At 45.1% G+C, this 22,067-nt stretch overlaps 1 long non-coding RNA gene across 2 annotated transcripts; it reads left to right on the top strand.

The window, feature by feature from the left end:
• The first annotated feature begins 6,475 nt into the window (after window positions 1–6,475).
• On the top strand, window positions 6,476–19,636 carry LOC129060146 (uncharacterized). 2 transcript variants are annotated; one of them, XR_008526595.2, is made up of 4 exons: window positions 6,476–6,681; window positions 7,169–7,256; window positions 7,659–9,152; window positions 9,703–19,636. It is a non-coding gene; the product is annotated as an uncharacterized LOC129060146 (long non-coding RNA). The 2 variants fall into 2 exon arrangements; XR_008526593.2 differs by having other exon boundaries at window positions 7,659–19,636.
• Window positions 19,637–22,067: the final 2,431 nt, after the last annotated feature.

The following is a 22,067-nucleotide window of genomic DNA, read 5'->3' as shown; positions in this document are numbered from 1 at the left end:
AGGAGGAGCTGGCATGAAGTAGAAGATTCCACAGAGGGAGGCAGCCACACACCTGCTGCCCAATGAGGCTGGGGCCAAAGTAAAGAACCCCCAGGCTGTGCCGAGGATGGAGGATGCCCAATCTCCCCTGAAAGCCACAGAAGTGGCAAGTGGATGAGTGAATAAGTGAAGGAGTCACTGACTCAGTGAATGAGTGGATAAGTCAATAGATCAATGAGTGAGTGAGTCAAGGAGTAGATGAGTAAATAAGTGAATGAATGAGTGAGTGAATGAGTGGATGAGTGAATGGATGAATGAGTGACTGAGTGAGTGAACAAGTGAATGAGTAAATAAGTGAATGAGTGACTGAGTGAACAAGGGGATGAGTGAATAGATGAATGAGTGACTGAGTGAGTGAATGAGTAAGTAAGTGAATGAATTTCTGAGTGAAGGAGTGGATGAATGACTAGATGAATGAGTGAGTCAGTGAACGAGTGGATGAGTAAATAGATGAATGAGTGACTGAATGAGTGAACGAGTGAATGAATAAATAAGTGAATGAGTAAATAAGTGAATGAGTGAGTATGAGTAAATAAGTGAATGAGTGAGTGAGTGAATGAATGGATGAGTGAATAGATGAATGAGTGAGTGAAGGAGTGAATGAATAGATGAGCAAATAGATGAATGAGTGACTGAGTGAGTGAATGAGTGACTCAGTGAGTGAATGAGTGAATGAGTGACTGAGTGAGTGAATGAGTGAATGAGTAAATAAGCAAATGAGTGAGTGAGTGAGTGAACGAGTGGATGAATAAATGAATGAGTGAGCGAGTGGATGAGTGAATAGATGAATGAGTGAGTGAGCGAATGAGTGAATGAGTAAATAAGTGAATGAATGATTGAGTGAGTGAATGAGTGGATAAGTGAATAGATGAATGAGTGAGCGAGTGAGTGAACGAGTGGATGAGTGAATAGATGAATGAGTGAGTGAGCAGATGGGAGGAGAACACATGTCTGAGGAACAAGGTTTGGCCCAGCAGTGCCCTCGTCCTCTGGGGGTTTCAAGGACGGGCTTTCTCCCTGTTCCTCCTGCAGCCCTCCTACAGGTCTCAAGAGTACAGGGCTCCCTTTCAAGCCCTGGTCCAAGAGTGAACAAAAATGCCTCTTTGTCCCATTTTAAGGCAGGTAACATCACCAAAACTTTCAAAAAGATTTACTGAAAATCAGGATAGATTCAGGAGCCCAGATACCAGAAAATATTTCAGGATCTGGGTTTTCAAACTCTAGGTTCTCTGGTGCTGGTGAACAGCCAGTGCCTTTCACATACCCCATTGAGGGAGTCTTACTCTAGCCCCAAAGGCTGGCGCAATCTCACAAGCATCTTGCCAGGGGCCCTCATCATCTTGTTCCATATGGTGCTATCGTCTCAATGCTTGTCACCAAAGAGCCGCCCTAAAGAGCACGATGCATTTGCTGATAAGACTGCAGAAGAGAGAGCTTCTCCTGCATGATGTCTGAGACGTCGTCCTTGATCCGGTTTCTGCTTGGACAGCTCACCCCCGTTCCCTAGTGCTAGACACTGGAATGAGCATCTCTCTCCTCCAAGGGCACTGCTGTTATAAACATGCAGTCACTCATTTCATTATGGAGACAATTTTCCAGCTTTTGCTCTAATTTTTTGACCCATCTCAGGCCTAATCAGGAGTTGGATGCTCCTGAGCAGAGCCTTGTAGCAAAGCAGAAGCCCTCAGGAAAGGAGCTCTGGTATGTCAACATTTAATCACTCTCACCCCGCAAGTCCTTTTAAGGCAGTAGCTCTCAGATTTGTCCCTTGGGGAGCTCTGAAATGTGCCCATGCCTGGACCCCACTCCTAAGGGTTCTGATTTACCTGGTCTGCATGTGGCTTGGATATCACATTTTTAAAATTCCCTGAAAGATTCTAACAGCCTCCAAAATGGGGACCCACAGCTGTAGAGCTAGGAATGACTTCCAGCTTTTCATTAAGAAACAGGATAGCATGCAGTAGTGCTGGGAGAAGAAAGAGAGGCAAATCCATTCTGTTACATGTTGAATTGTATCCCCACAAATCCATATGTTGAAGCCCTAACCCTCAGTAGCTCAGAGTGGGACCTTATTTGGAGATGGTTTCTTTGCAGAAGTAATCAAGTTAAAGTGAGGTCATTGGGGCAGGTCTCATATGGCTACGTCTTCATAAGACAGAGCCATATGAGACAGATTAGGACAGAGAAGATACAGGGGAAGATGATGTAAAGAGACAGGGAGAAGATGGTGTCTACAAGCCAAGCAGAGAGACCTCAGAAAAAACCGACACAGTAGGTGCCTTGAGCTGGGCCTCCAGAACTGTGACATGCACACGTCTGTTGTTTAAACCCCCAGGCATTGTGTTTGTACAGCAGCCCCAATGGCTTAGGCACACCTACACCACTGTGGGATCCTGTTACCTAGAACATGGCAGCGCTTTACAGTTTATCAGTGAATTCGGAGATCAGGACTCTGATCTTCCCTCACCCTGTGAGGTCGGTGGGCTGTAGCTATCTTCATTCTCGGATGTTCAGAGAGCCTGTGCCTGAGGTAACGTGGGTAGTTGGTGTGAGGTTTGGGATCCAAGCCTAGGTCTTCCCTCTCCAAGTCCCAGCTCTTTTCACTCCGCTGACCTAGGAGTCTTTCTTGAGACCTGGAGGAAGGTGCTGGTGCACGTGATACACCAGGGAGAGGCAAGAAACAGAAGGGGAGAAGAGCAAGGCTGGGCTTCTGCAGATAAATGTCACCCACTCTATGGCTTTCTCTGCTCAGGACCCTGATGGGAACCTATGGGCTCCCACCATTGTTTGGGGCCATGTTCTAAGAAGCAGAGCCTGGAACTTTTGGGTCCCAATTAAAACTCAGTTACTAGTGGTCCTCACCCCATCTGCCCCATAGCTCGTCCCAGCAGCCCTTGCACAAACTGAGCCAACTTCCAGGGGACATTCAAAGCACCCTCGTTCCTCAGGGGTGCCATGGGGTGAACACAGCCTGTGCCATGGAACTTCATTCCACACTGGGAAATCTCTCCCTTTTCCTTAAGTAGAAGTCCAGAGTTTTCAACTACAATTCCCGTTTCCCCAAGGGAGTGCTTGCTCACCTGGACACTTGCTTTCAGGTTCCTTCTTTGCTGGCCCTCCACTGTCGGCAAAGCTGCTTCTTCAGAGGGCATGGGGCAGGGTGAATGCTGAGCAGCTGGAGCAGAACCTGGAGGCTAGCCGCTTCCAGTGCATTGTCACGCTAACTGCCAATGTGTTACAAAGACACCTGTGCAGCTGACAGGGATTTGTTCAGCGTCGTTCACGCCTGTTTTGAAAATATATTTAATGAAAGGTTTTCATTTCATTCCAGATCCATTTATTGTAGCTGAGATTTTGAATGAAAGTGTGGACATAAATGATCCTCAACTTTCAGTGAGTTGCAAATCCCTTGTTTTGGAAGATGGTTGAATTGGCTCCAACTACCTTTCTTAGGGACTTAAAGAGCTTAGCCGCATTTGTTCACGGACTTCTTCCCTCAACTACTACTCTCCAAACTCTTATCCTCCTCCCAAGGCTCTATTCCCCTTCCTTTTTGGGCTTTAAAACATGAACCATAACTCTCTTCTGAGATTGTCTGCTACCTTTAAGGACAATTATTTTCACAACAGGGAAAAAAAATGTAACGAGGTTATTCAATTTAGGAATATTTCATGCATAAGCAGAATGTGAATGGGGGAAGGTGGCACAAGCTGACCTTCATTCCTTTACACCCGATTAACCGCCCCCTCCCTTGCCCCACCCATGATGTTTGAACTTCAGGCTTCCTCTGCAGGCTTTGGCCTGGTAATTGAGCTTGCAGTTGCCAGATGGAGAAATACACAGTGAGATCTTTGGGGATATTTATCTGCAGTTCCAGTTATGAGTGTGATGGAAAGGCAGAGCCATGCAGGCCCAGAGTGGTGCCTCTGCCCTAAGTCAGACCTTTTGGTTTTATCTGCTCAATATCCATTCCTTCTTACTTCCTCTCCTTCCATTTTGCTACAAGGAGCCAATCTTCCCCACTGAATAGGCACCAAGATGGTGCAGTAAGAATTTTGATTGTCACCAAGATTCAGCAGGTGCCACATTCCAAACTGAGATGAGAGACCATGATGACTTTATTTCTTACAAAGGGTTACAGCCTGCAAGGTGGCCATGCTGAAGGCTGGGAAGCAGCCATTGTTTTAATCTTGCTTATCTTGAGGGCAGTGCCTGTTTTACTGCTAAAAAAAAAATAATATCCTTGTGGTAGTTAGAACACAGAGTACTTTGTAAAAGTAGGGTGTGTGACTTAATCCTTGCCTGGTATGGACTTAGGTCCTGTTTATAATTTGTTATCTTAGTGCCACAAAGGGTCTGCTCCATCAGTCCTGTAGTCTCTATTTTAACATTAGTGCTGGGTCATTGCTGTGTCTAATATCCGAAAGCGGGGGAGGGGGGTGGGTTATGAAGAGGCACGTCTGACCTTCTGTCCCATCGTGGCCAGGAACTCAGTTTCTAAGGTTTCTCTGGGGTCCCCCTGGCCAAGAGGTAATCTGTTCAGTCAGTTGGGGCTTAGGATTTTATTTTTAGTTTACATGCTTATCCCACAGGGCAGTCAGAACTCACATGGTATGAATACATGTCAAATAGGCCAGTATGCGAGACTACTGTGTGAACTATGAATCATTCCACAAATGCAGCTCATTATGTGTGCATTTTTACACAGTGCATTGATAACTGTCCATGTGCCTTGACTGAATTAGTGCATATTAGCCCCTACATCCTTTGTTCAAGTCTACCTAGCAGAGAGGAGGACCTCAGGTGGTGTGGGCCCTCTTGGGTGTCTGGAGTCGAGCTTGGCCACCCTGGAGTTAACTTTTAGGAGGGTTTGCCTGGATGAGTAGGAAGGGTTGTGTGGTGCATGGGGAGAGTTAAAGTCGGCACATGGCTTGAGGTCTGCCCTAGAGATGGGCTTCCTGGCCTGACCTCAAGAGCCCCCTATCTGGACCCCATGGAAAGGGGCTGTAGGAGGAAGCAAGTCTCTGGGGGACTCTGAGCCCCCAGTACAAAGTGCAACCCCGTGGAGAGGGGGGCATTTTCCCAGCTTCAGCATGGAACACACACAGCCCCCACAGGAAAGCCCCAGGGCCTGCAGACTCCATGCTCCCAAGGCCATGCAGCCTGGTGGACATCTGGAGACATACTTCGTGACAGGGACTTGGGCACAAAGGCTCTGGAAGCAAATCCCAGGCAGGTGCCCCTTCCAGCAGCTTCAGAAGCTGCGAACACCAACATGGAGGGACCGTCAGTGAGCTCAAAGGAGACCCCCGGCCAGACTCCCCAGAAGCTTGGGTGAGGCCCAAATCAGGGTGACCATCAGTGGCAGGTGGGGCTGTGGCTGCCCGAGGTCACAGTGCCACTGGCTGTGTCCCGGGGACCCCGGCTCATGAGGGCTTCCAGGTGGCTGCTGTTTCTCTTGCTGTTGCTCTTATTGTCAACTCCCCTTGTCTTCTTCAGCCCAACTCCTGACTGCACAGATTCCACACCCCAGTATCTTCTAAGGAGGATCTCCTCAATGCAAGTGTTTGGGCCTAATGCAGGGAGGTGGAAGGTGGGTGCTGCCCTGGGCGTCCCTGCCACACCCACACCCTGTGGAAGGCGCAGTGTGGCCTTCTCTCCATCTCCAGTTCACTTGCAACTGGAGCTGAGCGTCCACCATGCACCGAGAATTGCGCGGGGTTCTGAGTTCAAGGAACCACACCATGATGTACAAGCAGCTCGAGCCGACTAGTGCAGGGACTCACCACGCCAGGCTGGCCTTGGAGCAGATCTCTGAGCCCAAGAGGGCATCTGCTTAGACGTCTCACTTTCCACTTTCAGGTAATGGGACAGTGATTCTTTTCGTTCTGGCCTGTTCAGTTCCCAGGGGAGTCTCACTGTCTAGCCCAGGTTTCTGTGCGTTGAGTCCCCATAGAGTAAGATTTCTTTTTTTTTTTTTTTTTTTTTGAGACAGAGTCTTGCTCTGTTGCCCAGGCTGGAGTGCAGTGGCACGATCTTTGTTCACTGCAAGCTCCGCCTCCCGGGTTCATGCCATTCTCCTGCCTCAGCCTCCTGAGTAGCTGGGACTACGGGTGCCCGCCACCTCGCCCGGCAATTTTTTTTTTTTTTTTGTATTTTTAGTAGAGACAGGGTTTCACCGTGTTAGCCAGATGGTCTTGATCTCCTGACCTTATGTTCTGCCTGCCTCAGCCTCCCAAAGTGCTGGGATTACAGGCGTGAGCCACCGCGCCCGGCTGATTTCTTTATCTTGCAGGATGTCAGCACTCTCTGGCTGTGCCTAATGCCACCGGCATCCTATCACAAACCCACAGGGATGTGGCTGTGTCTTTATGAAGTCACTTCCCCCTGCAGTGTCCCCTAATAAGCATCAATAGTCAGCTGAGCCACTGGAGCTGCCAGCACCCTCACTCACTGATTAGTAAACCAACATTAAAGACTTGCTTAAATTTCCACAGAAATAATAATGGGACTAGAAGCTGGATGTCTTTATTTATGAAGAATCCATGTATTCCTGGATATCCACAAGGTCTTTGTGGGTTAAATTTCCTTAATATCCACCTGAAGGTTGACGACTCAGCTTACAGTAGGCATGCCTGCCAGGTAACCCCAGACACCAGAGGCGATGGCTCTTCCTGCGAATGGAAGGGCATTGTCCTGACAAGCCCATAGAAATGTTGGTTGTGGAGCTTGGCAGAATGTGTGATGTTATCCATCGCAGAGCCATGGCTGGGTTTCTAATATAACAAAGTGAGAACACGCCAGTTTGGATATACCATCTGTGCTGCTAAGTTAGCAGTTCTTGGGGCCCTTATGTTCTATTAATGCTCTTTTCTTCTGTGAATATATATTAGCATATGTGTGTGTGCATATGTGTGTTTGTGTGTATATATGTGTGTGTGCATATATATACTTACGTGTGTGTGTGCATACACACACAGACATATATTTGCTGAGCTTCATCTTCCACTTTTCTGTTATAAAAACTTTAAGTCACTTCTTATCAATAATGAGTACTTTCATGATGTAATCTAGTTTATGTGTCCTTTCCCTGAATACATGCTTGGAGAGGCTCATTCATTTCTTGTAGGTGTGGTTCAGTTTCTGAAATGTTAGGAGTGCAGACCACCCTGGAACAACCTAGTGTTTCTGAAACAGACAAATGAAGAATGGGCCAGGTAATTCCTCTGTCCTTCCCTTGGCTGAGTGAGCTTCATTCCTGCACAAATCCACTTTTCCAAAGCAGGACAGTTTATGAGGTGTGATGGTAGCGAGGTTCTAAGCCTTGCTCAGAGCCAATGGCTCGTGCGGACCCAGACCTCGGCCCCCCACCCTGAGAGCTCTTACTGCTTTCCTCATTCCACAGTCCCCCTCCAGCCTGGCAAGGTCTCCCCCGTCAAGCCGTGCAGCACTCGCTGTAATGAAATAAAGTTCAGGAGCCCCTGCTCCCTGCCCCCGTCAGGGCTTCAGGGTGTCCTGGGGGCAGTGGGACATCCTAGGCCAGCTCAGCCCATCTGTGGGGGCCTCTGGTAAATGTGAGTCGATGCTGAAATAATGGGGATTTTTCTCTTTCTCTCAAGGCCAAGCAGAGCGCTGGCCCTGCCCCCCTCTTTTTCCCAGCGTCAGTGACAGAACAGCTATGGCGCTCTGCTACATTGCTGAACATTAAGAAAATATCAGATTTGCCCAGGAGCTACAATTGGTATCTCTGTGAATTGATGAAATTTGCATGAGGAGAAAGACGATCATCAATAATTAAGTGCTCTGAGCTCTCATCTTCAGAAAGCGTTGAACAGAAGCAGAGGGGAAACGTGTAGGGTCGCGCTTGAGAGGCAGCATGACACAGGGATTAGCTGGGGAAAACTGTGGTGAAATGTTCAAAACTAAAGGCCCACAAGGAACCTGGAGACATTCTAAAACACTTTATTAAAAGTCAATGGAATGCTAGGTCACCCCAGAATTTATTATTTAAAAAAGCCAATGGAAGATATATCATATGTCAAAAAGCCAAGAGAAGGTGCAGCTGATATTTTATAGGGACGTGACACAAAGGAGAAAGTCAGACACGAATCTATCCTGCAGTTGTGAAGTTGTAAGGTAATGCAATGTGCAGCACTTTGTCACTCCACAGATATTGCCAGCACTTCTTCTGCTTCAGGCTTGGTATGCGGTGCTGGCGTTAAATCTGCCTTCAAAACCAGCCATGGTTTCTGCCACTGTGAATCTGAGCCCAGGAGGAGACGGGCCTTCACCGAATCATGCAGATGGAGACACGCTGGGTGCTGGGGACGGTGGGGCTGGTGCAGCAGGGAGCCCCTGCAGGAATCAAGTTCTGGTGCGATCTGCATGAGACGATGAGGGGCTTCCCAGAGAGGGGAGACGGGACCCGGTAACTGTGATAAAGAGCAGCATCTCCAGACCCTGAGGCAAGCTTATCTGGGCAAAAAGCACCCACAAAATTAAAGGGAAAATGATTTTCCATATGCAGGTAGAATAAAAGTCTTTGGCCTCACAAAGGGAGATGGAAGCTATCTGGGTGTGTCTGAAGTAGACAGGGCAAGCCCTGATCCCCACTTTTCAGAAAACCTAAGAGAATTCCTGCAAGAAGTAGAGACCGTGGCCTCTCCTAGTGTCTGTTGCTCTCAGCAAATACCCCATGAAACTGAAGAGCTGAATCCTTAAATAGGTCCATGAAGGATCAAGATAAACTCATTAGCAGTAGATTTACAAGGAGCTGAGCTATGAGTGACAGCTGGAAATTTCCTGGTAGGTGCCAGCCTCCTTGCATTGATGCTGTAGGACACAAACTTGTCATTTCTTGTGGGGAGTTTGACAGCAGAGCACTGAGTTGACTGCAGGTGCAGTTCATGATGCCCTGTGGGCGCTGGTGTCACTAACTCCCTGCTATCCCATGGATGTCTTTCTCCTTGTGTACACTTGAGACTCAGCTGACCCCCTGGGTCTGCTCATAGAAGAGACCAGAATGTTCACTCATTTAACCAACACTGCTGCTGAGAGTTGGGGAGCATGCAGAGCCCACTGCAGAATTGGTGGTTTCTTCTGAAGGTCAAGAGGTTAGCAGAAGGTGGGAGCGGGGTTGGGAAGGTAACAAAGTCTGGAAGCTCAGTGACACCAAGTGATCATAACTTTTTGGCGTGACCACTATTACTGGGGTGTTTGCTGTGTGCTAGGCTGGGTAAGTAATGGCAGGCAAGACAGGCATAGCCTACGTCCTTGTAGGCCTTACAGTTTAGCAAGACATTTATAAACATTCTGAAATTGTCAGAAGGCTCAAGGTAGCTTATGTATATGACATTATTTCTTTGTTCATTCTATAGACCAGAGGTCCATGGGTTGTTGACAGAACCTCAAACCCTTTCCCCTGCAATGGAAAGCTATTTTTCAGATTATGATAATTATCTACCTGTGTCACAAAAAATATCAAATTGATATGGACAGGAGGCAGGGAAATACTGGGCAGAAGAGGGCAGTGCCCTGGCAAAGGCCCCACCCTCAAGCCTGGAAACCATAGCCCTAAATGAGAACAGTTATCCCTGTTTTCTTGCCCAAATGTTACCTTTTTGGCCCACCCCACCCCCTATCCTGTGCCTATATAAACCCCAGGCCTCAGCTGGCAAGGAGACAAGTGGCTGAACGTTGAGAAGAGAAGCAACTGAGCATCAGAGACTATGGATAGACGTGGCTTAATTTCAGATGGCAAAGCTTCAGAGAGGAGCCTGGCTGCAGACGGCCGGGCTTCAGGGAAAGATAACCTTCTCTCTGCTCCATCCCACTTCCAGCTCCCCTTCTGCTGAGAGCCACTTCCACCACTTAATAAAATCCTCTGCATTCATCACCTTTCAAACCATTTGTATGGCCTGATTCTTCCTGGACGCTGGACAAGAATTCAGCATGCACTGGATGCGGGAACCCATAAAGGCTGTCACACTGACTCTTCACTGAGCTGTTTAACACTTAAGCCATCTGTGGACAGCAAAGCTAAAAGAGCATTAATTGTAACACAACCCTAGATGCTGCCATGGGTCTGGAGCCCAAAAGCCCTTGCCAGGGTCCCAGCAGCCACTCGCCTGTGTGCTCCCTCCCATGAGGGGTTGAGTCCAGCAGGTTCAAGTGATTGAAGTTCGTCCCTGCTAGTGCTGAAGTGGCCAACTGGACCCAGTGGTGCACTCCAGTTCCTACCCATGAAAGGGTCAAGGAATTATCCCATCTCATAAGTGCCGTAAAATACGCAATCCTTATATATTTCCTAAATCACATATATGAAAGACTGGTTCCCTTCGCCTCCTCCTGTGCCCTCTAAACTCAGTTAGGGGATCCATCTATGAGCACCACCTACGCCGGCTCCTTATGGATTTTAATTGCAATTGCTTCCCTCACCCTTCATCTTCCCCACCCACTCTGCCTTGACACTCCTGTACCGAGGCGAAGTTTTCTGGGCCAAGCAGGAAATAATTCATTCTTTCTGTATCTCAAAGCCACACGAATCCAAAGCATGACTTGTTTTTCAACATCCCTTTCTTGTCTGTCAAGAATGGCTGTGCATTTTCAAACAGAGGCTGTCTCGGGAGGGAACGCAGACCTTCAGGGCGGAATCCTGAATCTGAATCTGCAGTGACAACACAGAGAATAAAGCCAGAGGGTACCTCTACCCACCCGGGGGTGAGATAGAGGCACAGCTGACAGACACAATGGCTCAATGACTTTTATTTGAATTTCAGCAATTTAACAACCTCCAAAAGGAAGCCAGTGAATACTGAACTTTTTACCTCCTCAAAGTGTATTTCCAATTGTTGTCTACATTGTCCCATGTTGTTGTTTAGTAGTGTGTCCAAATGCTTGTGTCACATTTTTCTCCACGTACTCTGCGTACAGGTTTTGTATTTTTGAAGGAACCTGCCTCCTTGTCAGTTCCAATGATTGTAGTGCTTTCATCATCCATAGCTGGCTAAACCGCAGTGACTTGGAGTTTTAAAATTAAGTCCATCATCCAACAAGCATTTTGAGAAAAGGAAGACAGAAGAGGATCCCCGTCCTTGAAGGCCTGGCCTCTGCTGCAAGACCCCTCCCCCGCCCCCCGGCTGAATTTTTGAGGCCAGATGGTCCTTTTCTGCATCTTTTTACCATTGTCAGCCATGAAATTTTGTAGGATGGCCTCTCTACTTATCTTTTTAAAACACCTTTTTGTTACATCCAATTAATCTTCTGTGGTATCTCATTTTCTTCAGATTTTCGGTTGCCTAGGAAGTTAAACAGGGGATTGTTTCAGGAAACGTGAGTCGATGTGGGCTGCTGTGTTCTCTGCAAGCCTTTGCCGGGTGGAAGGAGGGGCTGCTTTTTATCTGACAAAATTTCTGCAGCAGCAGGGCAGGCTCATTAAGATTTTTCCCATGCCACATAACAAAAGATGGCTAGGGAAAAACAAAAGTGAGATGCCGGAGTGTGTGTTTCTTTGTCATGCACACCCCAAGCCTTGCTGAATCTCCCAGGCTGGGGCAGGCATCGTTAGGAGCAGCTGATTAAGTTTATTGTGCTTTCAATTAAAGAAAAGGGTGGCCCCGGGAGGAGAGGGAGTTGAGAGAGATTAGAGGTTGGTCTCATTCGAAACACCCCGTGTCCTTAGTATTTACATAATGCAGAATTAAGATTTTCTTAGATTGTCAAGGACAGAATCGAATCTCTCAGAACAGCACTGTGAATGGAAGTGGCATGGCTTTAATTCATAAAATGTCACCCTCTTGAAATAGTCCTTAGTATATGCAAATCAGAAAGCAGTCAGGAAAGCTTTTCAGCCCTGCGTGGTAACACGACCTTACATTTCCACAGAACCTTGCTTTGTATCTGTTGTTAACTCTCATTATCTTAGGGGATCCTTTCGGTATTTTGTCCAGTTTCCTGGGTTTGTAAATAGAAGCTGTGGCTTGCATTAAGGTCAGGCAGCCGCTTTTAGGAATTGAGTCAGGCCTCATTGTTTTCACATTGTTCTTAACCAGCTTTCCACTTCAGCTCCCGACTTCCCCAGCTGGAGAGAGGCAGGGCTCTGTGCTGCTCTGCTGTGCTGTTGGAGGGGTTTTTCCTGTCGATCTTATACAACCTGTGTGATTAGCGAGCAGGCACACTGTTCTGGAGGCAAACAGAAAAAAAGGCGGGAAGAAAAGGCCCTTTTTGGAATTCTGTGCTAATTACAACGTCAGGTAAAAGCAGAGTTGTTTTTGTTTTTAATTCTTATAATTCAGTAGGCGGCAACTTTGTGTATTTCTTTGGTTTGTTTGTTTTTTTTAGATGGAGTCTTGTTCTTTTGCCCAGGCTGGAGTGCAGTGGTGCTGTCTCAGCTCACTGCAACCTCTGCCTCCCAGGTTCAAGCACTTCTCCTGCCTCAGCCTCCCAAGTAGCTGGGATTACAGGCATGCGCCACCATGCTCAGCTAATTTTTGTATTTTTAGTAGAGACGGGGTTTCTCCATGTTAGCCAGGCTGGTCTCAAACTCCTGACCTCAAGCGATCCACCTGCCTTGGCCCCCCAAAGTGCTGGGATTACAGACGTGAGCCACCGTGCCTGGCCAACCTTGTTCTTTACAGCAGGTCATCCTGCTTTCTGATTGGGTGTTGAGTTTTCTAGGCCAGTCCTTCTTAAAACCCTTGCTGTCCATCAGAATTATCTGTAGGGCTTTAAAAAGATTTCTAGGTTCCTGATTATTCAGGACCCAGTGGATTAAAATCACCAGACATGTGTGCAGAGGACATTCATCAGCACACATGATGTGCACGTGTATAGTGCTTATCGGGGGGCCATGGGGGGACTGCATTGAGTGTATACATCAATTTCAGAAGAATTAGTATATTAATAATACTGACCAATTCAACCCATGGACTTGGTCTACATTTCATTTATTTAAGTCCTCTGTAATTTTTCTCATCGATTTATTATATTTGTAGTGTAGTTTCCAGGTCTTATATTTATTTTGTTAATTTTCTCCTTAAGCATGCTTTTTATGCAGTTGTAAAAGTTTGTTTTTTGTTTGTTTGTTTGTTTTGAGACAAGAGTCGCCCAGGCTGGAGTGCAATGGTGCAATCTTGGCTCACTGCAACCTCCACCTCCTGGGTTCAAGTGATTCTCCTGCCTCAGCCTCCCAAGCAGCTGGAATTACAGGCACCTGCCACCACACCTGGCTAATTTTTGTATTTTTAGTAGAGACGGGGTTTCACCATGGCGGTCAAGCTGGTCTCGAACTCCTGAGGTGATCCACCCACCTGGGCCTCCCAAAGTGCTGAGATTACAGGTATGAGCCACTGTGCCCAGCCAGTAAAATGTTCTTTTAAAATTTCATTTCCAATATTTGCATTACTCATATATGGTAAAAGAATGGGCTTTTGTTACAGTGGCCTTCCATGCCACAACCTTGCTAAATTACTTGATAGCTTTAGCAGCTTTTTATTTTTTTATTTTTAATTTTTTGCAATTCCTTAGCATTTTCTGTGTACTTTGTCCTGTCATTTGCAAATAAAGACAGATTTTCTTCTGCCTCACCGGTCTGTACACCGTCTACTTCTTTTCTTGGCTTATTTCACTGGCTAGTACAATGTTGAACAGAAGCGGAGAGAGCACATATCCTACCTTGCTCAGCCTTAGGGAAACAGAACTGAGTCTGTCAGTATTAGGTATGATACTAGCTGTAGGTGTTTTATAGATGCTCTTTATCCAATTAAAGTTATTTTTATTTCTAGTTTCCTGAAATGTTTTATTTAATCATGGATGTTAAATGAGTTTTTCTAGACACGTTGAGATGATTTTTTTTCTTACGTTAACATGGTGAATTACATTATTTGCTTTTCATAGATTAAACCAAATTTGTAGTTCAGGAAAAAACCCCATTGACCCTTGTACTAATTTCCTTGAGCTACTGTAACAGAATAACAGAAACAGAAACAACAGAATCAGATCCTCCCACAGTGCTGGAGGCCAGGACTCCACCTCAAGGTGAGGGCAGAGCCTCACTCCCTCCAAAGGCTCTGGGGAGAAACTTTCTTTTCTCTTCCAGTTTCTGGTGGCCACTGGCCATCCTTGGCATTTCTTTGGTTGGTGGACACGTGGTCTCTGCCTCTCTCATAGCTTTCTCCTTCCTGTATCTCTGTTTTCTTCATTTTGGATTTAGGATACTAGCTATGTTGGACTTAGGGACCACCTTACTCCAGCATGATCTTATATTAGCCTAACGAATTACACCTGCAGAGACCCTAGCTCTAAATGCAGGCCCATTCACAGGTACCTGGGGTTAAAATTTCAGCATGTCTTTTTGGAGTGCGCAAGTCAACCCACAGTGACTATAAGGTATTATCTGTTTTCTTTATTTCTGGATTCAGTTGGTAATATTTTGTTGAGGATTTTTACACTTTTGTTCATAAGGGACATTCGTGTGTAACTTTATTTCCTTTTAATGTGTCACCTGGATTGAGTAGGAACTCATGGCCAGCCTCATTAAATGAATTGGAAAATAGCCTTTCCTCTTCTATTTCCAGGTAAAGTTTGAGTAACATTGGTGTCTTTCTTTCTTGATATTATTAATCAGTGAAGCCATCTGAAATTTTCTTTGCTTTTAATTTCAAATCCAATTTCTCTGGGATATATAAAGTCATGCTTTAAAAAAAATTATCCTGTCTTGTGTCAGTTGTGGTAATTTGTGTCTTTCAGGGAATTTGTCTACTTCTTCAAAGTTGCCAAATATATTGACAAGATTGTTTCTAATATTTCTTTTTATCATTTTCTTAGCATCCTGATAAAATCATCCTAAAAATGATTCTTTTTATCATTTCTGTAGCATCTGTGGCAATGCTACTGTCTTGTTCCTGATATTCATAATTTGTGTTTTCTCCCTTTTCCTTCTTTTATGATATTAAGCAGATATAACTAAGCATTTCCCTCCTCTTACTACATTAGCTGCATCCTACAGATTTAGATATTTTCTGTTTTCATGATCATTCGACTTAAAATATTTTCTAATTTCCTTTGTATAGTGAGCTGAATGGTGGTTCTGAAGATATGACCACATCCAATTCCTGGAAGCTGTGAATATTACCTTATGTGATAAAAAGATGTGGTTAGATTAAACATATTGTAAGAAGGAGTTAGCCCTGGATTCTCCTGGTGGACTCTAAACACAATCACACAGATCCTTAGAAGAGGGAGGTAGAGGGAGTTTCAACACAGATGCACAGAGGAGAGGGTGATGAGGAGATGGAGACAGAGACTGCAGTGCTGTGGCCACAAGCCAAGGAATGTCTAGAGCTATAGAGGCTGGAAAAGCCAAGAAATAGAGCCTCCCTAGAGTCTTTGGGGGGAATGTGGCCCTGCCAGCACCCTTATGTCTGTCCAGTAAAACTGATATTGTACTTCTGGCCTCCAGAACTGTGAGAGAGAAAGTTCTGTTGTTTTTAGCCACCCAGGCTGTGGCACTTTCTATGTCGGCCCTAGGAAGCAAATCTACTTTTGTATCAGTCAGGGTTCTCCAGAGGGACAGAGCTGATAGGATATATGTATACATGAAAGGCAGTTTATTAAGGAGAATTGGCTCACACGATCACGGGTGAAGTCCCACGATAGGCCATCTGCCAGCTGAGGAAGAAGGAAGCCAGTAGAGGCTCAGTCCCAATCCAGAAGCCTCAAAAGCAAGAAGCCAACAGAGCAGCCTTCATTCTGTGGCTGAAGGCCTGAGAGCCCCCAGCAAACCACTGGTCTAAGTCCAAGAGTCCGAAGGATGAAGAACCTGGAGTCTGACGTCCAAGGGTGGGAGGAGTGCACAGGAGCCTGCTCTGTCTCAGCTGTGCTGGCAGTCGATTGGAGGGTGCCCACCCACACTGAGGGTGGGTCTTCCTCTTCCAAGTCCATGGACTCAAATGTCAGTCTCCTCTGCAACACCCTCTCAGACATGCCCAGGAACAAGGCTTCACCAGCCACCTAGGCATCCTGGACCCAATCGAGGCGACGCCTAATATTAACCCTCTCAATGCTGTAATATTTTTTGTCCATAGGTTATTTAGAGGGAGTGCCATTTAGTTTCCAAATATTTAAAGATTTTCCAGCTATCTTATTACTATGGATTTCTAAATTAATTCTATTGTATTGAGAAAATGTATTATATATGATTTCAGTTCTTTTAACTTTATTGAGTCTTGTTTCATGGCTTAGAATGTGGTCTATTTTGATCAGTGTTCCATCAGAACATAATTATAGTCTGCACATGTGGGACGGAATGCTCAAGCAATGTTAAGTAGATCGAGGCAGGTTTTAGTGTTTTTCAAGCCTTCTGTGCTCTTACTGACTTTCTGTCAAGCAGTTACTGACAGGGGAACGTGGAAGGGTACAACTGTAATTGTGGATTTATTTCACCTTTCAGGTGTCAGGTTTTTTTCACGTATTTGAAGCTCTATCGTCAGGCACATCTGTTCTTAATATATTTGGTACCACCCAGCTTTCCTATGATTACTGTTTGCATGGTGCGTCTTTTTCCCTCTTTTCTCTTCTAACCTATTTCTACCTGTACGTATGAAGTTCATCTCTTGCGCATACTGTAGAGTTGGGCCCTAGTGCTTTATCCATTCTGACAAGTTTTGCCTTCTAATACGAGTCTTTAGACCACTAATTAAATGTAACCATCAATATAGCAGATTTAAGTCTCTCATATGCTATTTGTTTCTATTTGTACCATTTATTAGGGTTTTTGAAAGTAAAAATGTTGGGGATTTTTTTTTTAGTTCCTTAATCTCTTATTTCAGCAGGCCACACAGATTTCCTTCCACTGGAGGTGAAGTCAGGTGTGTGAGAAGCTCACTGTGGGATCCTGGGTCATATTTTTCGAAGTATTTCCTATTAGTACTTGGGATAGTAAAAGTGTTTATTTATTTATTTATTTATTTTTAAAAACAGCTGTCTGTTAAAATAATTTGAGGAAAACAGTGGGTTAAAGGTAATTTAGGCTGGGCCTGGTGGCTCACACCTGTAATCCTAGCATTTTGGGAGGATGAGGCAGGAGGATGACTTAAGGTCAGGAGGTCAAGATCAGCCTGGGCAATATGGTGAAATGCTGTCTCTACCAAAAATACAAAAAATTATCTGGGCATGGTGGCATGCTACTCAGGAGGGTGAGGTGAGAGGATTGCTTGAGCCTGGGAGGTGGAGGTTGCAATGAGCTGAGTTTGCGCCACTGCACTCCAGCCTGAATGACAGAGCCAGACTCTGTCTCAAAACAAATGAACGAACAAAAACGAACAAACAAACAGATAGGTTAAAAAATACTTTTGTTTTTGTGGGTAGGTTTGTTTTAAATTCAGGACTCCTTGGAGGTTTTAACATATTCATGTATACTTAAGTAAATCACCCAACTTATTTGATAATAGAATCACATTTTTAAGGCACTCCTGGCACTCATGCTTATGAAATGTATTTTGGGAAACTCTGCTTTACAGTTTTCTTGCAAGCATTTGATTCTCTTCTTACAGTAGAGTCCAGTCACAAACGGTCTGAACAGGCTCTTTCCAGGGAGTCATTCTTGGGACAATGGGAGGCCAGCAGTGTGGAGGCCCAGGATCTCCATGCAAAAGTTGCGATTTCAGATCTGAAGCCCAAAAAAGGATAGGAATGCAAGGTGCAGAGTGGCCTAGTTTAAGAGAAAGCACTCTACCACCACCACCACCATCCACACTCTGCCACCCCACAGCCTCTGCCACTCTGCCACCACCACCTCCACCCACACTCTGCACAGACGCTCGTTCCTGCAAAGATGAACCACCTGAAAATGCCACCCAACAGCTGAAGGGTTCTTGTTATTTTAAACAAAAAATATCTTTAGGAATCAAAATTAAAACCAAATAAAGATAAAGGAGATTTTCAGGTTTTCATGTTATAAGGGGATATTCTGTCCATGAAACCAGAGCAGGTTAACATGAAGAGAGGATGACAGATCAGAGAAGAGCCCCCTAGATGAAAATTGGTGATCACTAAGTACAAAGCTGCATCTGGTCGGTGATCACTAAGTACAAAGCTGCATCTGGTCGGTGATCACTAAGTACAAAGCTGCATCTGGTCGGTGATCACTAAGTACAAAGCTGCATCTGGTCGGTGATCACTAAGTACAAAGCTGCATCTGGTCTGTGATCACTAAGTACAAAGCTGCATCTGGTCTGTGATCACTAAGTTCAAAGCTGCATCTGGTCGGTGATCACTAAGTACAAAGCTGCATCTGGTCGGTGATCACTAAGTTCAAAGCTGCATCTGGTCGGTGATCACTAAGTACAAAGCTGCATCTGGTCTGTGATCACTAAGTACAAAGCTGCATCTGGTCGGTGATCACTAAGTACAAAGCTGCATCTGGTCGGTGATCACTAAGCACAAAGCTGCATCCGGGGCAATCAGCTGTGTTCTTCACACAGTGTAACCCTAACCAGCAATGAGGATGGAAGTGCTTGGCTGCGTGCAACCATGTGAATGAATTCCACAGGCAGGAGCTGCCAAAGAAGCCAGACACCCAGGCATAGATACCACAGGGTTCCATTGACACAAAGTCCAAGTACCCACAAATAAATTCTATGCTTCCAGAAAGCGGAGGCCTCCGGGGGTTTGTGGTTAAAAGGTGATGAGAAGGGTTCTAAGATGTTGGCGATGTTCTGTTTCTGATCTGGGTGCTGGTTACTTGGTTACTGGGGTGTGTTCACTGTGTGAAAATCAGCCAGATGTCCATCACTGTATGTGAGGGTTCTTGTGAATGTTGTGCTTTCAGTGGAAAACTAAATAAACACTGGAATCACACTTTGTACAGGTAAAGTATCTTTAATCCAAAAGTCTAAAATCTGACATGCTCCAAAATCTGAAACCTTTTGAACACCAACATGATGCTCAAAAAATAAATGGTCATTGGAGCATTTTGGATTTTGGATTTTGGGATTAGCGATGTTCAACCAGTAAGTATAATGCAAATATTCTAAAATCCCCTCCCCCAAATTACCCAAATCTACAACACTTCTGGTCCTAAGCATTTCAGATAAAAGAGATTCAATCTGTATTGCAGAAGTGAATTTGGCTAATTATAACAAAAACTCAAGAAAATCCCTAAGATTGTGCAAAGAAAGAGTACAAAGATGGAAATTATATAAGCTCTAAGCCCAGAAATCACAAATCTGTAAAATTTTAATTCTAAAAGAAGACAATAGAGGTGAAAAAAGAGAGACATTCATAAAATAAATAATAGAATAAAAGTTTCCAGGTAAAACAAATTCTTTTTTCAAAATGAAAGGTGCATTTTAATTATTTTTATTATAAATTATAATTGTTCATGCTTAAAACAATCAAGTAACATAGATAGGGGCTGGGGCACAGCGACTCCAGCTGGTAATTCCAGCCCCTTGGGAGGCCAAGGTGGGAGGATCACCTGAGCCCAGGAATTTCAGATCAGCCTGGGCAACATAGTGAGACCTGTCTCTACAAAAAATAAAATAAAAAAATGGGCAAGGTGTGGTGGCTCACACCTGTAATCCCAGCACTTGTGGGAAGCTGAGGCGGGCAGATCACCTGAGGTCAGGAGTTTGAGACCAGCCTGACCAACATGGAGAAACCCTGTCTCTACTAAAAATACAAAATTAGCCAGGCGTGGTGGTGCACGTCTGTAATCCCAGCCACTCAGGAGGCTGAGGTGGGAGAATGGCTTGAACTCAGGAGGCAGAGGTTGTGGTGAGCTGAGATCTCACCATTGCACTCCAGCCTGGGCAACAAGAGCCAAACACTGTCTCAAAAAAAAAATTTTTTTATATAAATAAGTAAATAAAAACTAGCCAGGCATGGTGGCACATGCCTGCAGTCCCAGCTATTCAGGAGCTGAAGCTGGGGAATTGCTTTAGCCCACGAGTTTGAGGCTGCACTGAGCTGAGATCCCACCAGTGCACTCCAGCCTGGGTAACACAGTGAGACCCCGTCTCTAAAACAAAACAATACAAAAAGTCCAACACCACACACACTCACACACACACACACACACACAGAGATATGTGTAAAGTAAGTCAACTCTCCTAACCCTATAACCACTACCATCCCCAAGGCTGAAGATAACCACTGTTTCTATCTTCCTTTCCACACATAGAAATATTTGCACATGTATAAATATATAAATATGGTACATTCCGTCTTAAATAGTATCATGCTATATCTCCTGCTCAGCAACTTCCTTTTTCCTATAAACAATATATTGTGTGCCCCTTTCCTTAATAGTTTATATAGATTCCTCTCATTACTCTTAATGACTGTGTGGTTTTTCACTTTGCAGATGTATGCTATGAATTAATCAAAGCTATTGTAACTGCAAATATCAAAAATCCAATTCAATACAGTTTAAGATTAAAAGGGGATCTATTGATGCTTTTAACTGGAAATGTCAAAAATACATTTCTTGCTTCAGATATTTCAGGGACTCAAATGAGGTTGTTAGATCTCTCTTCCTCTCTTCCTTCCCCTTTCCCTTCCCTTCCTGTTATGAGCTAAATATTTGTGTCCCTCTCCCTCTTCATTTGTTGAAGTCCTAACCCCAGTGTGATGGTATTTGGAGGGAGGCCTTTGGGAGATAATTAAGTTTAGATGAGGTCATGAGTGTGGACCTTTATGATGAGATGAGTGCCCTTATAAGAAAAGACACCAGAGATAGCTCTCTCTAAGTGAACCCATATAACATTCTTTATGCTGTTTGTGTTTCTATGACAGAAGACCACAAAAGCAGTAATTTATAATGAACAAAATGTATTTGGCTCATGATTCTGGAGACTGGGAAGTCCAAGAGCATGATGCTGGCATCTGGTGAGGGCCTTCATGCTGTGTCAATCCACAGCAGAAGATGGAAGGGCAAGAGAGTGCCCCAGAGAGCAATGGATGGGGCTAAATTATCCTTCCATCAGGAACCCACTCCCATGAGAACCCACTCCCATGATACTCCCAGGATAACAACAATTTATCCATTCATAAAGGCAGAACTTTCATGATCTAATCACCTCTTCAAGGTTCCATCACTCAACACTGTAGCATTGGGGATTAAGTTTCAAACACATGAAATTTGGGGGACACATTCAAACCATGGCAAGCACATAGTGGATGGGGCTTTCTACAAGCCAGGAAGAGCACCAGGAACCAAACCAATGGGCACATTGACCTTAGACTTCCAGCCTCTAGAACTGTGAAAAAATAAATTTACGCTGTTTAAGCCACCCAGTCTGTGGCATTTTGTTACAACAGCTTGAGCTGACATATACACTCCCCTCTTCCTGACTTTTTCCTTCTTCTTCTCCTTCCCCTTCTTGGCACTCCACTTTGCTCTCCTTCCCTCTTTTTTTATTCAGTCTCATTCTTGCCTATAGCAGACAGGATTCCTTCACCTGTCACAGAAGGTGATTCCTAGGCTTCTGGCATTCCCAATCCACAGCCTTCAAATTGTGCAACTCAAAAAGCAAAGTCTTCTCCCCTTTTCTTTAAAATAACATTCAGAAAAGGCCTCCTGTGTCCTTAGCTTGTGTCACATGCCTACCCCAGGCCCGTCCCTGTATCCAGGAGGGGTAGGGAAATGACTGCCCACCCCCCAGTATCACATACTTATCCTTAGGACCCACAACACAGAGACCTAGGGCCAGCAACACAGAAGACTCAGACACAGGGGCTGGGAAGGGCACCTCCCTGCAGGAGAGGAAATGCTGTGAGACTGAGGCAGCAGGTGGACACTTCTTCCTGGTTTATGGCTACTTGAGTTTCTTTCTGACACAGACAATACCATAGTAAGTGTGGACACACATGGCTGTGCAGATGCCTGGAGGATGGTGGTCCCTTAGAGATCTGTGTAGGAGGCAGTGGAACACCAGAGTGCTGGGACACCCAGCTCTGTTACCTACTCACTCTGCAACCTTCGGCAAGCTGCTCAGCATCCTCATGACTCACTTTCCTTCTGTGATGTG

Source organism: Pongo abelii, chromosome 5 (genome assembly GCF_028885655.2).
Source record: "Pongo abelii isolate AG06213 chromosome 5, NHGRI_mPonAbe1-v2.0_pri, whole genome shotgun sequence".
Lineage (NCBI taxonomy): Eukaryota > Metazoa > Chordata > Mammalia > Primates > Hominidae > Pongo > Pongo abelii.
The sequence above is the reverse complement of the archived record's forward strand: the minus strand, read 5'-3'. Positions and strand labels throughout refer to the sequence as shown.